General features: G+C 44.9%; 1 pseudogene; it reads left to right on the plus strand.

The window, feature by feature from the left end:
- Positions 1-530: 530 nt before the first annotated feature.
- Positions 531-1909, plus strand: LOC113605983 (recombining binding protein suppressor of hairless pseudogene; annotated as a pseudogene).
- The last annotated feature ends 5453 nt before the right edge of the window (positions 1910-7362 follow it).

Below are 7362 nucleotides of genomic sequence, written 5' to 3' on the forward strand. Positions count from 1 at the left end.
TTGTTTTTGCGGTACGCGGGCCTCTCACTGCTGTGGCCTCTCCCGTTGCGGAGCACAGGCTCCGGACGCACAGGCCCAGTGGCCATGGCTCATGGGCCCAGCCGCTCCGTGGCATGTGGGATCTTCCCGGACCGGGGCATGAACCCGTGTCCCCTGCATCGGCAGGAGGACCCTCAACCACTGCGCCACCAGGGAAGCCCTACCTTAACATATTCTTGAAGTACCATGGCGTGGATTAAAAGAAAATTTGGTGAGCGGCCTCCATCTAAATGACTCACTAGGGAAGCTATGCGAAATTATTTAAAAGAGAGAGGGAGGCTTCCCTGGTGGCGCAGTGGTTGGGAGTCCGCCTGCCAATACAGGAGACACGGGTTCGTGCCCCGGTCCAGGAGGATCCCACATGCCGCGGAGCGGCTGGGCCCGTGAACCATGGCTGCTGAGCCTGCGCGTTCGGAGCCTGTGCTTCGCAACGGGAGAGGCCACAACAGTGAGAGGCCCGCGTACCGCAAAAAAAAAAAAAAAAAGAGCGAGGGGATCAAACAGTACTTATTCTTCATGCAAAAGCTGCATAGAAGTCATATGGAAATGAAAAAAGGTTGTTTTGCCCTCCTCCTTATGTGTATCTTATGGGCAGTGGATGGAAGGAAAAAAAAAGAACAAATGGAGCACGATCGTTGTTCTGAACAAGAGTCTCAACCATGTGCATTTATTGGAATAGGAAATAGTGACCAAGAAATGCAGCAGCTTAACTTGGAAGGAAAGAACTATTGCACGGCCAAAACATTGTATATATCTGATTCAGACAAGAGGAAGCACTTCGTGCTGTCTGTAAAGATGTTCTGTGGCAATAGTGATGGCTTTGGTATGTTCCTCAGCAAGCAGATAAAAGTCATCTCCAAACCTTCCAAAAAGAAGCAGTCATTGGAAAATGCTGACTTATGCATCGCCTCGGTAACAAAGGTGGCTCTGTTTAATCGACTTCGATCCCAGACAGTTAGTACCAGATCCTTGCATGTAGAAGGAGGTAATTTCCATGCCAGTTCTCAGCAGTGGGGAGCATTTTACATTCATCTCTTAGATGATGATGAATCAGAAGGAGAAGAATTCACAGACCGCGATGGATACATCCATTACGGACAAACAGTCAAACTTGTGTGTTCAGTTACTGGCATGGCACTCCCAAGATTGATAATTAGGAAAGTTGATAAGCAGACCGCATTACGGGATGCAGATGATCCTGTGTCACAGCTCCATAAATGTGCATTTTACCTTAAGGATACAGAAAGAATGTACTTGTGCCTTTCTCAAGAAAGAATAATTCAGTTTCAGGCCACTCCATGCCCAAAAGAACCAAATAAAGAGATGATAAATGATGACGCTTCCTGGACAATCAATAGTATGGATAAGGCAGAGTATACCTTTTACGAGGCGATGGGCCCTGTCCTTGCCCCAGTCATACCCGTGCCTGTTGTAGACAGTCTTCAGTTGAATGGCGGTGGGGACGTAGCAATGCTTGAACTTACAGGACAGAATTTCACTCCAAATTTATGAGTGTCGTTTGGGGATGTAGAAGTTGAAACTATGTACAGACATGGAGAGAGTATGCTCTATGTTATCCCAGACATTTCTGCATTCCGAGAAGGTTGGAGAGGGGTCCGGCAGCCAGTCCAGCGTCCAGTGACTTTGGTCCGTAATGATGAAATCATTTATTCCACCAACACCCCAGAACCAGGGCCCTATACCCCAGAACTGGCACCATAGCCACACTGCAGTGCGGGGAGCCATCCTTCGAGCCAACTCCAGCCAAGTGCCCCCTAATGAGTCAAACACAAACAGCAAGGGGAATTACACAAATGTCAGCACAAATTCGACCAATGTCACATCATCTACAGCAACAGTTGTGTCCTAACTGCCGTCTTTTTGCTAGGACGTACACTGACTCGAGTGCGGCCAAATGTTGACAAAAAAAAAAAGAAAGAAAAAAATGAACAATCTTCCGTGGTTTCTTGGGAAAACTTTTCATACCCAGTGATACTATTCAAAAAGCTCATTACCTGCAAGTGCTGATTTGAAGTGCAGAAGCCACAGTAAAACAAACAAAAAACCCATCAAAACGTACAAACTTTTGGAAATTGATTTTTTTCAGCTGTTATTTTTGTTTGGTTGGTTTGTGTTTGGTTTTGTTTAAACGGGCAAGAAATAGAGATGTGGTTGGAGTAAAAGGTAATCAAACTAGAAGATGAAAATCTAACATAGTTTTTATGGACCGAAGAACTTGTATAAGCTTTAGCAAAAGGTACATTTTCATCATACCTTTTTTATATCACAGTATATATAATACACCTTTGTTACCAAATAGGTTGTTCTCCTCCCCACCCCCTTTGAGCGTTTGCTCTTAAGTGCATTCAGGTGGCAAGCTTGACCATGCTTGTTTAATCTAATTACCATACTCCTCCAGGTCTTTTTGGTCTAAGGCTGGAACTGTTCTTTTTATTTTATTATTTTCTTTAAAAGCTCTAGTCTTATGACTTTTCATGAGTGGAAGGTGTTGTGATTTCAGCAGGTCAAATCTTGTAAAGGCCTGCATATTTCTTTTAAGATTATTTGAAGTCTGTGCAAAAGCTTTAAAAAAAATGCCTCTGTCTTGCCTGCAATACGTGCAACGTACGTTGACTTAGGCTCTATTCTCAGACACCATTGACAGTTATTTCTGTGTGTTCCTTTTTTTAAAAAATTGTATTTATAGTTGTAATCCAAGAGGTTCTAACATTTGCCTGGAATTAAATGTGGCCATTTAGTCATTAATGAAAAGAAAATAGTAAATAGTACAAAAATACACGATCCACAGTTAGTTGAATCCACAGATGGGGAACTTCCAATATGGCGGGCCCTTGCATATGGAGGGCCAGCTATAAGTTATACTCAGATTTTTGACTGAGTGGAGGGTCAGCGCTCCTAACCCCCAAGTTGTTCAAGGGTCAACTGTATATATTGAAAAGCATAAATTGACACCTCCAAAGTTAATCCCAAACCACAGGCGCATTCTGTTTTCTCCCTTCCCAGCAATGAGCTCCGATGCCGAAAAGAGTTAATAGCAGGTCTGAGACCACTGTCTGTAGAAAGGCCTGTTTCGAGGTCATGAAGGACATCTGGGAGCTTGGATCCCTCACCATTTCCTGTTAATGGGGATTCACTGTGCCTTGACTGTTTGTACAAATAATGCGGCTTACGCTGAACACCTGCTTTCCTTCTGGGTGCCGGGAATTTGAGTTCGTGCTCGGCAGAGCGTGACTACGTGACCAGCCTGCAGTGGGAATCTTGGGCGATGTGTGCGTGTGACGGGCCTTCCTGGTAGATACACTTCACACGTGTTGTCACAGTTGTTGCTAGGGAATTAACTGTGTCAGACTGGTTTTCTCCAGACTTTACCCCAAGGAACAAAACTTTAGATAAACCAGAGAAAAAAAAGAGGGCCTAGGGGGAAAATGCTTAGCCTCCTTGATAGCTCCACAGAGCTGTCACAGCGCCCCTCCCTTCAACCCCCGAACTGTAATGTTAACCTTGTAAATGCTGAATTTATTGGGTTTGAGGGCGAAAGAGGGAAACTTTTAAAAGCGTGGGTTTGTATTTTATGGCTAATACACCTAGATGTGGGATCATCTCAGTCACGGAAAGCTGCAAAGAAAACGTGTCAGGGGGCCACAGCACCCTGGATTTCTGCTGCCAGTGGGCAGGTTGAAGCTTAATCTCTGAGTTTGAAGAACAGAGATGTGTCTTGCCTATAGGAACCTCTGGGGAAAAAAGGAGACAACACGAAAAGGGAGGCAATCTCCTGATGGAGATACACTTTCGGAGATTTCAAAAGCCGTTTTCAGTTGTTATTGGGCTCCTGGGAAGTCAGATGTCTGACCCTGAGAGGCTGATGCTTCTCCAGCCTGGTGTGCATGTTTTCTAGAGGGTCAGTTTGGACTCTAAGAATGATGAAGAGGAAGGGGTTCCAGGAAAGCCTTACTGGAACTTAGAACATAGCTGTCTGACCCTACTGAGTCTCGGCTTTGCTGCTGCCAAAGAAAAGCAGCTGGCTTTTTTGCGAATCCTGGAATCACAGATGCTATCTGCCTGGACCTGCCTCTGAGCTGAAACCTGAGACTGTCTACCTAAGTGTTTCAGCCCCAGCACGTGCTGTGCTTAATTGAAATGGGATGGAATTTCTTCACTCAAAAAACTGGCTCAGACTATGCAACTGTGGCAGACTTAGGACACCCCTCTAGGGGGACCCCAAACTGTGACAAAACAGCATGGATGTTCCCACTTCTGGGCATAGATCCAAAGGAAATGAAAACAGGTTACTGAAGAGATACGTGTGCTTCCATGTTCATTGCAGCATTATTCACAATAACCAAGATATGGAAACAACCTAAGTGTCTGTCAGTGAATGAATGGATAAAGATGATGTGGTGTTATGTATACAATGGAATATTATTCAGTCATGAGAAAAAAGGAAATTCTTCCATTTGGGACAACATGGGTGCATTTGGGGGGCATATGCTAAGCGAGATAAGTCAGACAGAGAAAGACAAATACTGTATGTTGTCATGTATATGTGGAACCTAACAAAACAAAGTAGTGAATATAACAAAAAAGAAACAGACTCACAGATACAGAGGACAAACTAGTGGTTACCAGTGGGGAGAGGGACTGGGGAGAGGTGGGTAGGGCATTAAGAAGTTCAAACGATTATGTATAAAATAAACATGCCACAAGGACATATTGTACAGCACAGGGAATATAGCCAATAGTTTATAATAACTATAGATGGAGTATAATCTATAAAATTTTGAATCACTATGTTGTACACCTGAAACTAATATAATATTGTAAATCAACTATACCACAATAAAAATTTTTTAAATTAAATTTAAAAAAGGAAAATGGAAAAAAGAATTGATTAGACAGGTCATTAAAAAGTTCAGATACGTTTCAATAAGACCCTGACACCCGCACCTTAAAAAAATTAAAAATAAAAAAAACAAATTATAAAAACAGTAAAATGGTGGTTACCAGGGGCTGGGGGTGGAGGATATGGGAGAGCTATTGTTTAAGGGTACACATAACTAGTAGATAAATAAGTCCTGGAGACCTAATACATGATATAGTGATTATAGACAACAAAACTGTATTATAAACATTAATTGTTCTCACCACTTGAAGAAATAATTATGTGATGTGATAGAGGTATTAACTAACACCACGAGGGCAATCATTTTGCAGTAGAAGTGTATCAAATCAATCTGCTGTACATCTTAAATCTACACAGTGTTGTAAGTCAAATATATCTTTTTTTTTTTTTTTTTTTTTGCGGTGCGCGGGCCTCTCACTGTTGCGGCCTCTCCCGTTGCGGAGCACAGGCTCCGGACGCGCAGGCTCAGCGGCCATGGCTCACGGGCCCAGCCGCTCCGCGGCACGCGGGATCCTCCCGGACCGGGGCATGAACCCGTGTCCCCTGCATCGGCAGGCGGACTCTCAACCACTGCGCCACCAGGGAAGCCCTATATCTTATTTTTTTTGAAAAAAGAAAGTGAAAAGAAATATGGAAGTTTCTGGACCCACTGGGTCACACGGAAACACCCACAGGAAAGGCTTATTGCCAGATGAGACCATCTGCTTATCCACACTCTGACAGCATTCATCACTTTTGAGCCCTGTCAAATCAAAACACATCTGAACCTCAATAAGGACAGGCTTCATTCAAAAGGACTTGTATATATGCACTACCAAACGGAAAATAGGTAGCTGGTGGGAAGCAGCTGCATAGCACAGCGAGATCAGCTCGGTGCTTTGTGACCACCTAGAGGGGTGGGATAGGGAGGGTGGGAGGGAGACGCAAGAGGGAAGAGATATGGGGATATATGTATACATAGAGTTGATTCACTTTGCTATAAAGCAGAAACTAACACAACAATGTAAAGCAATTATACTCCAATACAGATGTTAAAAAAAAAAAACACTTGTCGTAGGGAGAACCCTCCGATTTCAGAAATCTGCAAGTGTCTCAAATTTAAACAGAAAAGGGCTTTTCTAAGGCGGGGTAAGAAAGGCTGGCAGGAACGTTGTGAGGTAGGAGCCGGTGGGCAAATCAGGGCTTCAATGAGAAATGTTTATTGTCTTCAAAGACATCCCACGGATGTCCTCAAGATGCTTGAGAACAGTAGATACGGTAAGAAACCCAGAAAATAAAACTGCGGTTCTCCAAATCCTCTGACCGGGGAACCTCAACTCTCACCCGGGCCACAGCTCCCCTGTCCACTTGTGGGTTCATTCACTCCTCCATTCATTGTGGATTCCACCCTTTTATCTGAGGGACTGGCGATACGAAGCTGCGTAAGAATTGATCGCCTCTCGGGCAACACAGGAGGTTAATTAATCAAATATACCTGGATGGGACTTCCCTGGCGGTCCAGTGGTTAAGAATCCACGCTTCCACTGCAGGGGGCGGGGGTCGGATCCCTGGCCGGGGAACTAAGATCCCACATGCCTCGGGGCACAACCAAAAAAATAATAATGATAATAAATTTAAAAATAAATAAAATAAAATATCCCTGGAGGGTGATGGAGGGCTTCCTGAAGGCCACAGCTGAGTAGGTTTTTAAGGGCACATGAAAGTTTTCCAGGAAAATAAAGGGAAAGAGCGTCCTCCAGGTGGAAACAATGGCCCACATAAAGGGGTGTGAAGACTCGAGAACTCAGGAAAGGCCAAGTCTGGAAAGTCGGGTCTAGAAAAAGGGACCCTGCTGGACGTCACGGACAAAACCGAGCCAGGTGAACCAAACCCTTACTTGGTCCAGTGAGGTTTTCCCACTAAACCCCCAGAATTGTCAGACCTCCGTGCAACTCCCCGTTACTGGGAGGAAGGCTTCTGATGATCACTGAGGCACAGAGAAGAAGTTGGGAGTTGTGAGGGGATGCTTCTGCCAGTACGGGGAGATGCTAACGAGAATAGGGAACGTGTCTCAAATGCTTACAGTGTGCGCGGCCCGGTGCTGTGTTTTGTTTTGTTTTTTTTTTGCGGTACACGGGCCTCTCACTGCTGTGGCCTCTCCCGTTGCGGAGCACAGGCTCCTAGCGCTGTGTTTTATGTGTATTCACAGCGTTCTGCCTCTTGATGACCCTGCGAGGAGGTTACAATCTTCCTTTTACACAGATGAGGCACAGAGAGGTAACGAGTGCGTGTTAAACCCTCAACGATGTGGCTTGAAACCACGCTCCTCCCTGCGTTATACTATCTGGCAAGCAGGCCCTATGTCAGCAGATTTCTCCCTCTTCCGTGGGTCTGTCCTTCACTCCCTGGGGATGGCTGAGTAG

The sequence above is a fragment of the Aethalodelphis obliquidens genome, unplaced genomic scaffold (genome assembly GCF_003676395.1).
Source record: "Aethalodelphis obliquidens isolate GAN/ISIS:26980383/991018 unplaced genomic scaffold, ASM367639v1 scaffold43, whole genome shotgun sequence".
NCBI classification, from domain to species: Eukaryota; Metazoa; Chordata; class Mammalia; order Artiodactyla; family Delphinidae; genus Aethalodelphis; species Aethalodelphis obliquidens.